This window comes from Ahaetulla prasina, chromosome 7 (assembly GCF_028640845.1).
Source record: "Ahaetulla prasina isolate Xishuangbanna chromosome 7, ASM2864084v1, whole genome shotgun sequence".
Taxonomy (NCBI): Eukaryota; Metazoa; Chordata; class Lepidosauria; order Squamata; family Colubridae; genus Ahaetulla; species Ahaetulla prasina.
In genome coordinates, this window is record NC_080545.1 from 79,130,123 (window position 1) to 79,145,726 (window position 15,604).

Sequence of the window (15,604 nt, forward strand, 5' to 3'; positions counted from 1 at the left end):
CCTGCTTCATCTCCTGAGCTTGGGCTGAGATTCCCTGGTGGAGAAAAGCTTAGAAATTGATTGGATGCTGCTTACAGCCTCTGAAGTTTTTAAACCCTGAGGTGTTAACTCTTACATTTCCCTGCCTTAAACTCTAGGAAAACCAACTTAACAAAGAAAAGAAAAAAGATACTCCTGACTAGGAAAGTTTTTGTCATTTCTCTCTTCTCGGTTTTTTGTCAGATTGTGATGGGAGAGTCTAACCCTTGAGTGACCTGCTTTTAATGAGCTTCTCAATCAGTACCCGTGGGTGAATTGTGCTTCCCCCTCCCTTTCTTTCCTCCATCCCTCCCTTCCTCCCTCCCTCCCTCCCTCCCTCTTTCTCTCTCACACACACACTACACTTGCTCATTCACAGCCTGCTTTATCCATAGTCAAAGGAAAGATCAGTTTCTGTGCCTTGAGTAGCACAGTCGTGGCGAAGACATTCAAAGAGAAGAAAGTGAACTGCAAGGAAGTGGGACAGAGGAACGGGTCGGAAACAGAGGGAGTGCAGAGGAGTCTATAGTTTTTAGAGAGGGGAGAGGAAATCCAGAAGACCCCCCTTGCTTTTCCTGAGCAAAGGTGAACCCAGCTCTGACAACTCATCCCTTGAACTGAAGACCATTTAACAGAGGCAGGAGATTTTGCAACTCAAAGTAAGTTTTTTTTAAAAAAAACAACTTGTTTCTGACTGTAGTGTAGTACGGTAAACCAGCCACCTGCACATAATTTCACATAAAAATGCAACTTGGGGGCAGAAAGGCAATGAGTCAAAGGAAGCTAAGTACCCCTAAGGTTGTATCTCCGTTCATCTGTTTCCAAGGCAGAAGAAAGTTGAGGAAGCAGATAAGACCTGAGGGACTTCAGAACGTGTGTTTTTGTGAGGGGGAACAAGGATGGCGCATCTTCTTCTTTTGTGAGGATGGGTCCTCTATCCCCTGCATAATTTCAAAGTGCTGTGTGCTTTATTCCAAATCATATGAGCGGCATTCATCAACTCAGGAGGGAACTTCCTGGTGACCCCTTCTTTCTATTGTCCTTACTGAGGGAATCATAAGGAGTAAAATATATGGAGTTGTATCATTGTTTATGCTCTTTCTGAAAGGATTCAAGAGTGCAATTTAAAAAGTCGGAAAGAGGACCCAAATCCCCTCAGGATTGCCTCTTGAACCCCACTGGGAAGGGAAAGGGGAGTTGGGGATGATATGGAAGAGCCTGATTTTGACCATCCTTTCTTTCAAGAGTGAATGTCCTTGTGTCAGCACTAAACAGAGCTTTGCATGCTTCCCCCCCCACACCCAAGTACCAGCTAGTGTTAGTCACCTTTGCTTCAGCTTCACTGGATATGCTGACATTTATAAGATGACAGGGACATGGCTGCAGATCACTAGGACCAAAATGAGTTTTTCTAGCATGAAAAGTCTGCAGATGCTCATTGTTGTGCTTCTTTGACTCTACTTTTGTGAATTTAATTAAATCTAGATTTATTTATTTTTACATGAAGGTTTATTTGTGTCATCTGTTTACTTATGTGATAGTGACCAACAATTTAATGTAACAGAAAATTATACTTTCTAAAAATTTTTTTTAAAGAAAAGTGCCAAGTTTACTTGGAAGGACCTAAAGCAGGGGTGAAATCCAGCAGGTTCTGACAGGTTCTAGAGAACTGGTAGCAGAAATTTTGAGCAGTTTGGAGAACAAGTAGCGGAAATTTTGAGTATTTCGGAGAACCGGCAAATACCACCTCTGGCTGGTATTGGAGTGGGAATGGAGATTTCGCAATATCCTTCCCCCAGGAGTAGGGAAAGAATGGGGATTTTGTAGTATCCTTCCCCCAGGTGTGGGGTGAGAATGGAGATTTCGCAATATCCTTCCCCCAGGAGTGGGGAAGGAATGGGGATTTTGTAGTATCCTTCCCCCAGGCGTGGGGTGAGAATGGAGATTTTGCACTATCCTTCCCCTGCCATGCCTACCAAGCCACGGCCACAGAACTGGTAGTAAAAAAATTTGGATTTCACCACTGACTTAAAGTAGCCTGCATGATGCTTATATTGTGTTTAGATGGATGTTCCTCTTCCCACAATCTTGTTTTTGTTTTTGTCTCACTTTTTAATAGCTGTGATATTGTTGATTATACGCTGTCCATAGTCATGTTTAGTGAGGGGATGACCATATAAATTTGTTAAATAAATAATATATGTGTTAATATCTTTGCCATTTGTGATGGAACTGCAAATAGTATAGAGGAATAATGGCAGATTATACAGAGTTTCAATATGGTTGCTGCATCGTGTGCCTTCAGACAACATCCTGAGATTTTGTGATATGGAAAAGTCTTTAAAGTTCCATCTTTAATAGTTAACAAAGCCGTAGGAAACTATATGTCACTTTTTCTCTGGCCGTCCTTTTCCTTTTCCTGTTTTAGGAAATGTAACTTTTGTTTTGATTCCACAATTTCAATACAGAATAGGATGAAAAGAAAGGCTGGGAACAGAAGTACAACACAACCACTCAGTTTCCATTGCTTGCATCAAAGCAAAGTTGAGTTCCATGGATTCCAGTTGGTCAGTTCCAATTTGTGTGATGGAACTATCTCATGTCTGTCGAGAAAGTTGATGTCAGAAATGATGACTAATGAAGGCTGGACAATGAGTTGAATGCTTAAATATAAAACCCGTATTACAATTAAAAGTTAATTTCATGGAATTAATGATATCTAAAATGAATTATTGCTCACAATGATCAGTTACCTGTGGGTTGAATAACAAATGTGGATTCAACATCCTGGCTGGAGATCCAGGTGTCCTAGCTGCAGATGGTCTGCATCAAACTTCGGATCAGTTTGGAATGCATTTAAAGTTGTATTTGTGGGACAGGTTTTTTTTTTTTTACCATTCTTCATTCCTGGCCTGCAATCTCTTTAGAATTATACAGTTAGTTTCCTTCCTTCCTTCCTTGAACAGCAAATTCATGAAGAAAATATAAATTAAGAATCTGATCTGACTTTTAGTCACAATTAGAGTTGACCTATTTTATAAATGTATGGCATTGGTATCTCTTCATTATTTTACTTAAAGATGCACCTCCATGCATCTGCATTTAATATCCTTTTACAAGATATGGCCCCCTGGGAGTATGGATGAAGCAGTGGTGGAGTTCAATTTTTTTTACTACTACTATTCTGTGGGTGTGGCTTGGTGAGCATGGTGTAGCTTGGTGGGTGTGGCTTGGTGGGTGTGGCAGGGGAAGGATATTACAAAATATCCATTCCCACTCCACTCTGGGGCCAGCCAGAGGTGGTGTTTGCTGGTTCTCCGAACTACTCAAAATTTCCACTACCGGTATCAAATCTGGCAGAAATGGCAAAAATTTCTGCTTACTTGAAAGACTATACACAAGAAAAATATATTTTAGAATGGAAAATGTGGATTGATTATATTCAAAATAAGTATCAGATAAAAAAATATCGAATAGCATATGAGTAAATTTAGGAAATATTTTGTATTAGATATATTTTTGAAGGAGAGGGGAATTGAGAGTGTGATTATGTGTGGAGTGACTAGAGATTATAATTTAGGATTTATTTTGGATTATGATTGTTAGTTTTGATACCCTGCATTTTGTTCTGGGAAGTCGGGGTGGGGGGTGGGGGGTAAGGGGAGGGAATTGGGGAGTTTGAGGATAGAGGATGGAGTGATGGTTAATGTACAGGGATTATTGAAGATGTATAAATATAATTAAAGTAGGGTCGGGTCTGCCCAGCTACCATTTTAGAACGGTGGGGAGGGAGAAAAGAGGAGAGAGTAGGAGGTAGGAAAGAGAAGAAGAGGGGTAGAAGAGGGAGAAGAGGAAGGAAGAGGGGTAGAAGAGGGAGAAGGAAGGTGTAGGGTGGAGGGAGGAGAGGATGTAGATAAGAAAAGGGGAGGAAGGTCTGGAAAGTAGAAGAAGGTAGAAGAGGGAAGAGAGTTAAAAGGAGGGGGTGATGACTGGGCAAGCCTAACTAATTGTATATGACTGTACATTGGATGAGCTGTTGGATATGATTGTAAAAATAAAACTTTTTTATATAAAAAAAAATCCACTATCGGTTCGTCAGAACCTGCTGAATCGCGCCCCTTGGTTGAAGGCTCATCACTGCAAGGCCAGTGAAACATTCTGAACAGGGTCAGGGGGCATATCTTTACTTTCTTTTTCCCTGCTTTATCTAAATAACATGTGACAAAAATTGTACCTTCTCATTTGCACGCTTCTATGAGTCCCACGGGATATAGTACTAAAATCCAGAGATTTCATCTCTTTGCTTTTAATTAAATTTTAATCAAAGATCCAGGGAATAAACATGGTTTGTCAGCTGGCCAGAGATTTAAAGTTTATTGTTATAAAAAGATGTAAATCACTGTTTCACGTTGGAGAGAAAACACTCCTTTCTCCTGTGCTACGATAGCCTCAAATAGATATTTGCTTTTCTCCCCTTTCATCCAAAAGTGAAATATGTTTAATCATAAAGACAGAGCCATCATCTGGCCTGGTGTTTTACAATGCAGTGAAAGTGTTTAAAAGTTTATGTACCAAAAATTCATTGTTTTTATTTAGATTGACAGGGTGGGGTGGGGGATTCAGTCAGGCTGGGTATGGAACAGAAACAACATTGATCAACACTTTTAGATGATCTGAAGTAGGAGTGGGATGATCCATCTTTGCTTTTCTTGACCTCTCAGCAGCTTTTGATACCCTTTATCATGGAATCCTTTTAGCCTGATTTAGGGAGCTGAGACAGTTCATCTCCTTCCTCTGAAGCTGATTCCAAATGGTGTTGATAAGAGTGAGAAGTCCAGCCCACAACCTCTTTGGGTCCCACCAGCGGTGGGATTGAAAAGTTTTAGCAACCGGTTCTCTGCCTGGCGTGGCCATGGGGGTGTGGCCTAGTAGGCTTCCTGCACCATGGTGTGTGTGCGGGTCATTTTTGCCCTCCTCAGGCTCTGGAGGCTTTTCTCAAGCCTCCGGGAGGGTCAAAACAGCCTTCCCTGCGCTCCAGAGGCCCTCCAGAGGCTGGAAATGGGCACATTTCTGGAATTCTGGTACTTCCAGTAGGCCCATTTTTCACCTTTCCAGAGTCCTGCACTTACCTGGCATCCAAAATGGACTGCGTGGAGACTCCTGGGAGGGGTGGGGTGGGATAGGCAGGGTCAGCCAAGTCCTTGCAACTACCGCTTTGGCAAATCAGATTAAAATTAACATCCGGTTTGCCCAAATGGGTTCGAACCAGCTAAATCCCACCGTTGGGTCCCGCAAAACTCAATGCTTGCTCCATTTTTTTTTTAACATCCACAAAAAATTACTGGGTGAGATCATCCGTCATGATGGGTTGAGGTATCATCAGTATGTTGATGATACATAATTATACACTACATCCTCGGTGAACTAAATGATACTTTGAATGTTCTTTCATGCTTTCAGGAGGCTTTGGGAATTTGGAACAGCAGCTGGCTTCAGCTGATTCTGGGTAAGACAGAATGGCTGTGAATGGGGGTGGGGGGATTCATCTGTACCTGGATTTTTATCAACTTTGATGGGGTCGCACAGTCCCAGACAGAACTGATGAGTCATCTGGAGGTCCTTCTAGACTCACAACTCCTGTTTGAAGATCAGATGGCAATCATGCCTAGGAGGGTCTTTGGTCAACTGTGTTGTGCGTCAGTATAGCCCTTCCTGATTAGTTCTTTTCTTAGTCACTCACATGCAGTTCATCTACTGCTTGAACTATTGCAACCGGGGAGCAACAGGGGAGCTAGCCAACTGTACCCATAGCTGCTCTGAGACTGAGATGAGCAGTCTCTAAAATCTGGAAGCTTCAGCTGGTACAGAAGGTGGCCACATGAGCAATTTTGGGCACCCCAAAGTTTGTGCATGTAAAACGTATGCTGTTCAAGGTGCATTGGATAGGCAAGTCTACTTGTGGGTCAATTCAAGATCTTGATTATTACCTTTAAAGCCTTACACGGCATGAGTTCCAGGCAGAGGTGGGCTTCAAAATTTTTAGCAAGGGGGTCTACCTGGTTGCTTGGTGGGCATGGCCATGGTGGACATGGCCTAGTTGGTCTCCTGCACCATGGCGGGGAGGGTGTTTTTGCCCTTCCTGGGCTCCGGAGGCTTTCCTTGAGCTCCAGGAGGGTGAAAATGGCTTTCCCACACTTCGGAGGCCCTCTGGAGGCCTCCGAACGTCCAGTAAGCCCATTTTTCACCCTCCCCAAGCCTCCATGTGCACCCTGCACTTACCTGCATCCAGGTAATGGATTACCTCCTTACCTCCTAGGAGAGGCAGGGTGGGGTGAGCAGGGCCAGCCAGGAGTGGGATTTGGGGGTTCTCTGAACTGCACAGAGTCTTAGCTAAACATTCTCCTGAACCCCTGCGAACCCCCCAGCAGCCCACCTGGTTCCAGGTAAGCTGTGGAATTATCTTATCCCCATTACATTGGCACATCCCACCCAATCAGGCAGAAAGAGCATATCGTGGACCCTGTCATTTACATAATTTCAGCAGGTGGGGTACAGGAAGAGAGCATTCTCTGCCATTGCTCCTGCTATTTGGGAAATCCTTACTCCAAAGGAGAGCTGGTTCCTCACCCTGGCCTTTCAGAAGAATTTGAAGAACTCTCTCTGCTGACTTGCCCAGAGGAGCATGCAACCTTGGGGCTAGTAACTCTGAAGACCCTTTTGCTGCTTTTATCTTTTAACTTATTCCATCCCTATTTTATCGGCCTCCTTTTTCTGAGATATAGTAAATCTAGGTATAAGTTTTAACATGGTTTTGAAGTTTTAAAGTGTTCACTGCCCATAGCTGCTCTGCAACTGAGATTAAATTGGACAAATAAATAAAAAGATGTATTCTCACAGGTAAACAAGAAGACCATAGTAATGGGGATAAAGTCAAAAGCCCTGAGGCTTTGTTTCAGTTGAGAAGATCAGATAAAGATTAGGACAAGATCTATGGTCTAATAAGTAGTTTTGCAGTGTGGAATATAACAAAAATTCAAGTCATCACAATGGAAATGTTTCTAAAGATGTTTCTCCCCCATTCCCATCAAATCCATGTTCTGAATAGTGGAAAGATCAAAATCTAACTAGCATTTACCATTTACCCAAGACATATCTGACTTATAGGTAGTCCTCGATATACAACCGTTTGTTTAACAATAGTTCAAAGTTATGACAACTTTGGAAAAAGAGCTTTATGAGCTGTACTCACACTTATGACCATTGCACACTGCTGCTGTTATGTGATTGCAATTTGGGCATTTGGCAACTGTCTCAAATTTACCACTAGTTGCAGCATCCTATGGTCATATGATTGTGAACTGCAACTTTTTTTGCTAGTTTCTGACAACAACAAAAAATCACCGAGGAAGCTGGATTTGCTTAATGACCATGTGATTCACTTAAAAACCACACAATTCACTGAACCGCCAAGTGATTCACTTCATAATGACCAGAAAAAATGGTAATAAAATCAGGTCCAGTCAGGTGATGACCGCCATTTACAATTGCGCTGAACTTAAAACCAAAATTCTGATCTCAGTTGGGGTCGTAAGTCAAGATCCACCTGTACTTTTGAAAATGAATGAAATGGTTGGAATATTTGGGAGTTTTCTTTCTTTTTTCACACTTCCTCTATCCTCAAATCAGAATTTATGATTTAAATAAGATTTAAATGTGGTGGCTCAGTGGCTAAGATGCTGAGCTTGTCGATCAAAAGGTTGGTAGTTCAGCGGTTCGAATCCCTAGTGCTGCATAGTGGGGTGAGCTCCCGTTATTTGTCCCAGCTTCTGCCAACCTAGCAGTCTGAAAGCACGTAAAAATGCAAGTAGAAAAAATAGGGACCACCTTTGGTGGGAAGGTAACAGCGTTCCGTGCACCTTCGGCATTTAGTCATGCCGGCCACATGACCACGGAGACGTCTTTGGATAGCGCTGGCTCTTTGGCTTTGCAACGGAGATGAGCACCGCCCCCTAGAGTCGGGAACAACTATGTGTGAGGGAAACCTTTACCTTATTACCTTTAGACATGAGATCATGCATCTCACCCTTCAGCTCCCCAAATGTTCAACACACACACACAATTTAAAATGTGGACATTCATCTGCTAGAGTAGAATTCTTCCCTTCAAAGTGAGCAAGAAGAAGCAACTTAGAACTTAGGCAAAATTTTCCTGACAGTTAGGACAATTAATCAGTGGAACGACTTGCCTGCAGAAGTTATGAATGCTCCCACACTGGAAGCTTTAAAGAAGACAATGGACAACCATTCTTCTTTAATGGTATAGGACTTCCTGCCTGAGCAGGGGGCTGGACTAGAAGACCTCCAAGATCCCTTCCAACTCTGTTATTCAATAAAAATGTCTCCACCTAGATTTACACATATATTTTATAAAAGAAAAATGGCATCAGTATTCTCACGAATATGCATGTGTTATGCCTTTCCCTCCCCAACATAGGCATGTAGTGTATATTTTTATAGTTCAGATGTCTGTGAGAAAATGCCTTTTGTTCATTTCTAGCTGGGTCTACACAGTTTTCTTTCCTTTGCCAGTTGTAGAAGGAGTGAAAAGTAGGCAGCGGATCTCACCCAGGAGATTACTTCCGAAGGCTAATAGGATAATGGAGCATCAGGTTCCATGATCTCAGCTGAGTGTGGATTTGATGAAACAGCAGAGTTCTCCATTTAGTTATTGGCTAATAGCATTACTTGGAAATTATGACAAATCAATACGGATAAATATTACAAAAGTTTAAGGCAGCCGGGTGAAATGGAAAGGAAGTATTGAGTTTCTTTCTGCATCGTTGTGTGGACGGAGAAGAGAAGGAAGGGCAAAAGAAGGCCAATCACTTGCGTTTCAAAGGCGCAGAGTCCAGAAACAATGGCAGAGTTAAGAAATACCCCAATCACCAGGACAAGTGATTAGCATCAAAATCTCCCATCTGCTAAGAATGTTAACCTTGAAATATCCGTTGCTTGATCCGAGTAGAATTCTTTTTTTCCTTCCTTCTCTAAACTCAGTTATCAAGTAGTTAAGTAATTGTTTATAAATCATTTGATTCATAGCATATTTTTTTAAAAAAAAAATTAATTAAAGGGGATTTTTATGTATGGGATAAGAATACCGTAAGTAAGAAGTGTACTTTTGATATATTCATAGAAAACACCTATGTTTTTATTACGGGTTTTCTGAACCACATATTCCTCCACAAATATTATTTCTGAACCTTAGCAAATCAGCCATGGGTTATTAATGTTGAGTGTATGAATTAAATAAATTTTCCATGCAGTAACAACCATCGTCTTTGCCAACAGTGCTAACAGATGCCAAATTATGATAGGAGGCGCTGAATTCCTTATGGATCTGACCACAGATTTATTCTGTGTTATCCACACTATTTTACACTTTCTGTGTAGTGTTTTCTGAATCTTAGCTCAGAAAGTTATCAAATTTCATGTTTGTGTGGAGTGAACAAATGTAAAAATGAGGAATACCAGATATACAAATTCTGCTGGAAGCTTAAGGAACATGGAGTCTCAAAAGTAGTTTGATTTCATGAATTTATTTGAGTCATGAGAGATGTGTTTGACTAATGAAATTGCAATCTGTTTGGACTGGACTGTAAATCATAATTGCAAATATCATAGCTATTCACAAATATTTGGCCTGTTTAGATGGAGCACTGTGGGGGAAGGCAGGATTTGCACTGACAGCCCCCAAATGCACAATTTCAGAATATACAAGGCTATCACAAGGTCATGAGTGAATGCGCCACAGCATCAAAAATTTTTTACCAATGGCAATAGCAGGTACCCTATAAATTAGCATTATTCATGACATACTTTTCCGTTCTTGTTAAAGAAAACAGCTGAGATCTTTGTTCTATTTTAAGTGATTTGATACATAGGCTATATTATTTGTCACAATCATTGTTATCATTCTTAATAATTTTAGATGCATTCTTGTTTTGCTATACCTATGATTTGCAATTTAATTATTTTGATCTAGAGTTTAAACACTTTGTGAAAAAGAAAAAAAAGGAAAATTTCTTTCCAGTAATGTCAGATTTTTGCTTATGTTATCTATAAGGTCGAAATGAACGCAGCAACTGGTGTTTTCACTAAGAGAAAACAATGCCGTTTTTCTTGGCAACACATTAAGCGTTTACCTTTTACCCTGGAATGTTGTTTTGATTTCCCAGCCTAGCTTATAATCATTAATTAATTAATTAATTAATTAATTAATTAATTCATTCTTATTTATTAAATTTATATGCCGCTCATCTCCCTGATAAGGTGACTCTCAAACGTTATCCTTTCCTTGAATGTTATCCTATACAAGTCTTAACTCCATCCAGCTTAGCTTCTTTTGAGATCAGCCAAGGTTGTCTAGTTGTTGTTGTTTTATTTATAGGGCAGGTGATTATCCCAGGTGGACTCTAATGCAACTCGTGAGAGTACTGTGTAACATTGGTTAACGTTACAAAAGGCTGTAAACAATTGTCCTCTGCAAACTTGCATGGTGAAATTGTGGCAACAATGTCACCAAATTTCCGCTCTCAAAGAGAGAAGAACAGAAGCTCTCCAATTTCTTGTATAATGATCACAGTATTCAGCCTAGCATAGATTCTGTTTCATTGCAAGCGACTCTAGCAGGAACTGCTTGGCATCCCAGTTTTTGCTTTGATTTTGCTTTCTTCATAATGTCTGGAAATCAGTCCACTCTGAAGCCTGTCTCTGTGTGTGTGTGTGTGTGAGAGAGAGAGAGGTGGGGGGGCGGGGAGTTAAGTAACACAGTAAGAAAATTCTACAAAGTGGACCTTTTTTTTAGAGGGCAGTGGAGGAAAAAAAACTCCCTATTTTTTCCAGAAAAATGTATTCTAAGAAATGTATATTCAGCTGTCAAAATAAGTTTCTTGGATGAGATTCAGTTTAAGCCTCTTTCTTACCTTTCAAGAGAAGTACACAGCACTCAGTGTGTAGCCGAATATGAAAGCAGGTCACATACTTTCTCCTGGGACTTCCCAGCCTCGCTTTGCTTGACCCAGATCTTTTGTGTAATTGCCTTTGATCTTATCGTCCTTGCTGGCAGAGAACAGAGGATTTAAAAGCATCCTCACAGTCATTCACCTTTCCGGCTTTCTCCTAGTCACCCTCCTATTTAAGCAGGACATATTTCCTCTATTTTATCCCCTCTTCTGTAGGTGAATGTTTCCTGTATTTTTTAAAGAAATATTTTAGAAAGTGTTCCTTTTACATTTGGAGGATCATTAGTAGGCCATATATGTATTCAATGCTTTCACACGCTCCTTTATCGTTAGCATTTTGGCGACTCTTCAGTTCAGTACACAGAAAAGGACCGAGTTAAATTAATTGAATTAAAAGGGCATGAGATAAATGGATAACAGCTTAAAATAAAAATTTAAAGGCAGTTGAAGAGCGGTATTAAAACAACCAGTTTGAGAGCAAATGATCCTTGATTGTCCTTGTATGATATATAATGGAGTCATCAAAGCTTCTGTGGCAGTGTTTCTTTTCTTTTCTTTTTTTTAAGTGTAGCGAATTTTAGATGTGTGCACTCCGACTCTCAAATGGGTGACTGGGTAATTCTGGGAGTTGGGAGTCCACAGGTCTTAAAGTTACTGAGGGTTGATGGACCTCCCCAGAATTATTCCCTACCCATTTCTGAAGTTCCAATGCTTGAACTCCCCCCTGTGGTCACATGATCAATTCTGGCTAGGTGGCTCAGTGGCTAAGACGCTGAGCTTGTCGATCAGAAAGGTCGGCAATTCGGTGGTTTGAATCTCTAGTATAGGTCTCCTGGGTGAGCAGGTGGTTGGACTAGATGACCTCCAAGGTCCCTTCCAACTCTGTTACTGTTATCATTTAATTTTGGGCGCTTGTCAACCAGCTCCTATAGATGGCTATTTGCAGCATCCCACAGTCACGTGACTTGTCATTTTCACCATTTTCCCTGTATTTATTTCCAGTTTCCAGCAAACAACTCTGGGGAAAAGAGGTTTGTTTAACAATTGCAGCGTTAGCTTAATGATGGCTACAAAAAGGGTCATAACATTGGGCACAATCATGTGGTGACCTGCATAACAACCACCATGACTCATAACCATAATTCCTGGATTAATGGTGGCCGTAAATTAAGGACAACTTGTATATACTATATTAGGATTAATGCCGTATTGAACTGGGATCCCTTGGCTGTCCTCTGTTGCAGACAGGTGTTGTCAACAGGAATTCACCGATGGCTCTGAAGTACCAATTTGGGCTGCAGTGTGGCTCAGGCTGTAAGATAGCCTGTTATTAAACACAGCTGCCTGCAATTACTGCAGGTTCTAGTCCCACCAGGCCCAAGGTTGACTCAGCCTTCCATCCTTTATAAGGTAGGTAAAATGAGGACCCAGATTGTTGGGGGGGCAATAAGTTGACTTTGTATATAAATACACAAATAGAATGAGACTATTGCCTTACACAATGTAAGCCGCCCTGAGTCTTCGGAGAAGGGCAGGATATAAATGTAAAAAAAAAAAAAAAAGACCACGGGTGTCAAATTCAATTTCATTGAGGGTTGCATCAAGGTTGTGTTTGACCTTGGGGGTCCAGGGAGTGTGTGGCAAGGATAGGCGTGGCCATCACTCAACTTGCCCAGCTCCGTTTTTGACCGCAGCTGTCCTGCAGCCCTTTGTCAAAGAAAATGGAGCTGGGGGGGCACATGTGGTCCCCTTGAGCTCCACTTTCACTGGCAGAGGGATGCAGGAGGCCATTGTGACCAAAATCAGAGTCTCTGAGGGCTGTGCATGGCTCTCCCAAGCTCTGTTTTCGCTGGCAGAGGCATCACGGGCTGGTCCTTCACTGTTTCCAAGGCAGCCCCATGGGCCAGATCTAAACACCCCATGGGCTGGATCTGACCTGCGGGCCTTGAGTTTGACACTCTGGTTTAGACTATAGCCTGCTACACAGTCCTACAACATGTCTGTTGAGAGAGAAAGTCCATTAAGTTGAGTGGGGATTCTCCTCAGTAGGGACTGAATCCAATTGTAGGCAATTATATCTGAAATAAGACGAAGAGCCTTTTGACACGGCATCACCAGAGCCAGGGTGGCACAGTGGTGCGAATGCAGTATTGCAGGCTAACTCTGCCAACTGCCTACAGTTCAATCCTGAAGGTTGAACCCTAACTCTTCCATCCTTCCAAAGTCAGTAAAATGAGGACACAGATTTCTGGGGGTAATATGCTGACTTTGTAAACTGTTTAGAAGTTGGGTATCAAACTCGATCGTGTCACATGACATATCATGACCTATCATGACATTTTTTGCCTTTGAGGAGCTGGGTTGGGCGTGGTCTGCGCATGACACATCTGGCCTGTGGGCCACCAGTTTGAGAGACCTGGGCTTCAGTTTTATAGAAAGAGCTGTGAAACACTACAAAGGGGTATATAGGTCTAAATGCTATTGCTATTGCTAGCTCCCCTGCCTCATTTTAGTCTGGACCTGAAATTTCCATCCTGTTGACCTTGGAATGCTGAAAACATATGGAGAACCCAGTTGAGCTAATTGCTGCTTTCTCAAGTGACCAATGTACGCCTGCAAAATATGTTGTTCGGTCTGCTATTACTGGCCCAACAAAAATATCCTTCACTTTCATTACAGACAAAATGCAATACGGGCAACTTCTCATTTAGCAACCACAATTGGGAATGGCAACTTGGCTGTTAAGTAAAGTGGTTGCTAAGTGTTGCTACATTTTTTTATTTACATTTATATCCCGCCCTTCTCCGAAGACTCAGGGCGGCTTACAGTGTGTAAGGCAATAGTTTCATTCTATTTGTATATTTACAAAGTCAACTTATTGCCCCCCCAACAATCTGGGTCCTCATTTTACCTACCTTATAAAGGATGGAAGGCTGAGTCAACCTTGGGCCTGGTGGGATTCGAGCCTGCAGTAATTGCAGGCAGCTGTGTTTTAATAACAGGCTATCTTACAGCCTGAGCCACCACGGCCCAGAATTTTGCTTATGACCTTTACTTTATATAATAATAATAATAATAATATAATATAATATTTTAATTTATAGACCGCCCTTCTCCCGAAGGACTCAGGGCGGTTTACAGCCACTATAAAACAAAAAACAACACATACAATGCTAAAAACAACCCTTAAAAAACTTATTCAAATGGCCAATTTAAAATACAGTATCAACCTTATAAAATTAAGAATTTAAAACCCATATTTAAAAATTCAAGCCAGTCCAGCAAGACGGTTAGGTAGGTTTTAAGTTCGCGGCGAAAGGTCCTGAGGTCAGGTAGTTGTCGAAGTCCAGGGGGAAGTTCGTTCCACAGGGTAGGAGCCCCCACAGAGAAGGCCCTCCCCCTGGGGGCCGCCAGTCGAAATTGCTTGGTTGACGGCACCCTAAGGAGTCCCTCTCTGTGAGAGCACACCAGTCGCTGGGAGATAGACGATGGCAGTAGACGGTCCCGTAGGTAATAATAATAATGATGATGATAATAATAATAATAATAATAATAATAATAATAATAATAATAATAATAATAATAATAATAATAATAATAATAATAATTTAATTTGTATACCGCCCTTCTCCCGAAGGACTCAGGGCGGTGAACAACCAAATAAAATACAAAACAACACATACAATGCTAAAACAACCCTTAAAAACTTATTCAAATGGCCAATTTAAAATACAGTATCAACCTTATAAAATTAAGAATTTAAAACCCATATTTAAAAATTCAAGCCAGTCCAGCAAGACGGTTAGGTAGGTTTTAAGTTCGCGGCGAAAGGTCCTGAGGTCAGGTAGTTGTCGAAGTCCAGGGGGAAGTTCGTTCCACAGGGTAGGAGCCCCCACAGAGAAGGCCCTCCCCCTGGGGGCAGCCAGTCGAAATTGCTTGGTTGACGGCACCCTAAGGAGTCCCTCTCTGTGAGAGCACACCAGTCGCTGGGAGATAGACGATGGCAGTAGACGGTCCCGTAGGTAATAATAATAATGATGATGATAATAATAATAATAATAATAATAATAATAATAATAATAATAATAATAATAATAATAATAATAATAATAATAATTTAATTTGTATACCGCCCTTCTCCCGAAGGACTCAGGGCGGTGAACAACCAAATAAAATACAAAAACAAACACATACAATATTAAGAACAACCCTTAAAAAACTTATTCAATTCAAGGTATCCCGGTCCTAAGCCATGGAGCGCTTTAAAGGTAGTAACCAACACCTTGAAGCACACCCGGAAGACAACAGGCAGCCAGTGCAGTCTGCGCAGGATAGGTGTTACGTGGGAGCTCCGAACTGCTCCATCAATAACCCGCGCAGCCGCATTCTGGACTAACTGGAGTCTCCAGGTGCTCTTCAAGGGGAGCCCCATGTAGAGAGCATTGCAATATCCAAGCGAGAGGTAACGAGAGCATGAGTGACCGTGCATAGGGCATCCCGGTCCAGGAAGGGACGCAACTGGCGGATCAGGCAAACCTGATAAAAAGGTCTCCTGGAGACGGT

The 15,604-nt window shown here is 41.6% G+C and overlaps 1 protein-coding gene across 2 annotated transcripts in view; it reads left to right on the top strand.

Annotated features, from left to right (window-relative positions):
• Positions 1-328: 328 nt before the first annotated feature.
• Positions 329-15,604, top strand: part of PTN (pleiotrophin) — a 139,155-nt gene continuing 123,879 nt past the window's right edge. Inside the window, exons 1-2 of one of the 2 annotated variants that reach the window (XM_058191530.1) lie at positions 329-677; positions 5,479-5,524. The gene's annotated coding sequence lies outside the window, so the exon portion shown is untranslated. The remainder of the gene's footprint in view (positions 678-5,478; positions 5,525-15,604) is intronic. The other variant, XM_058191529.1, reaches the window with a different exon arrangement.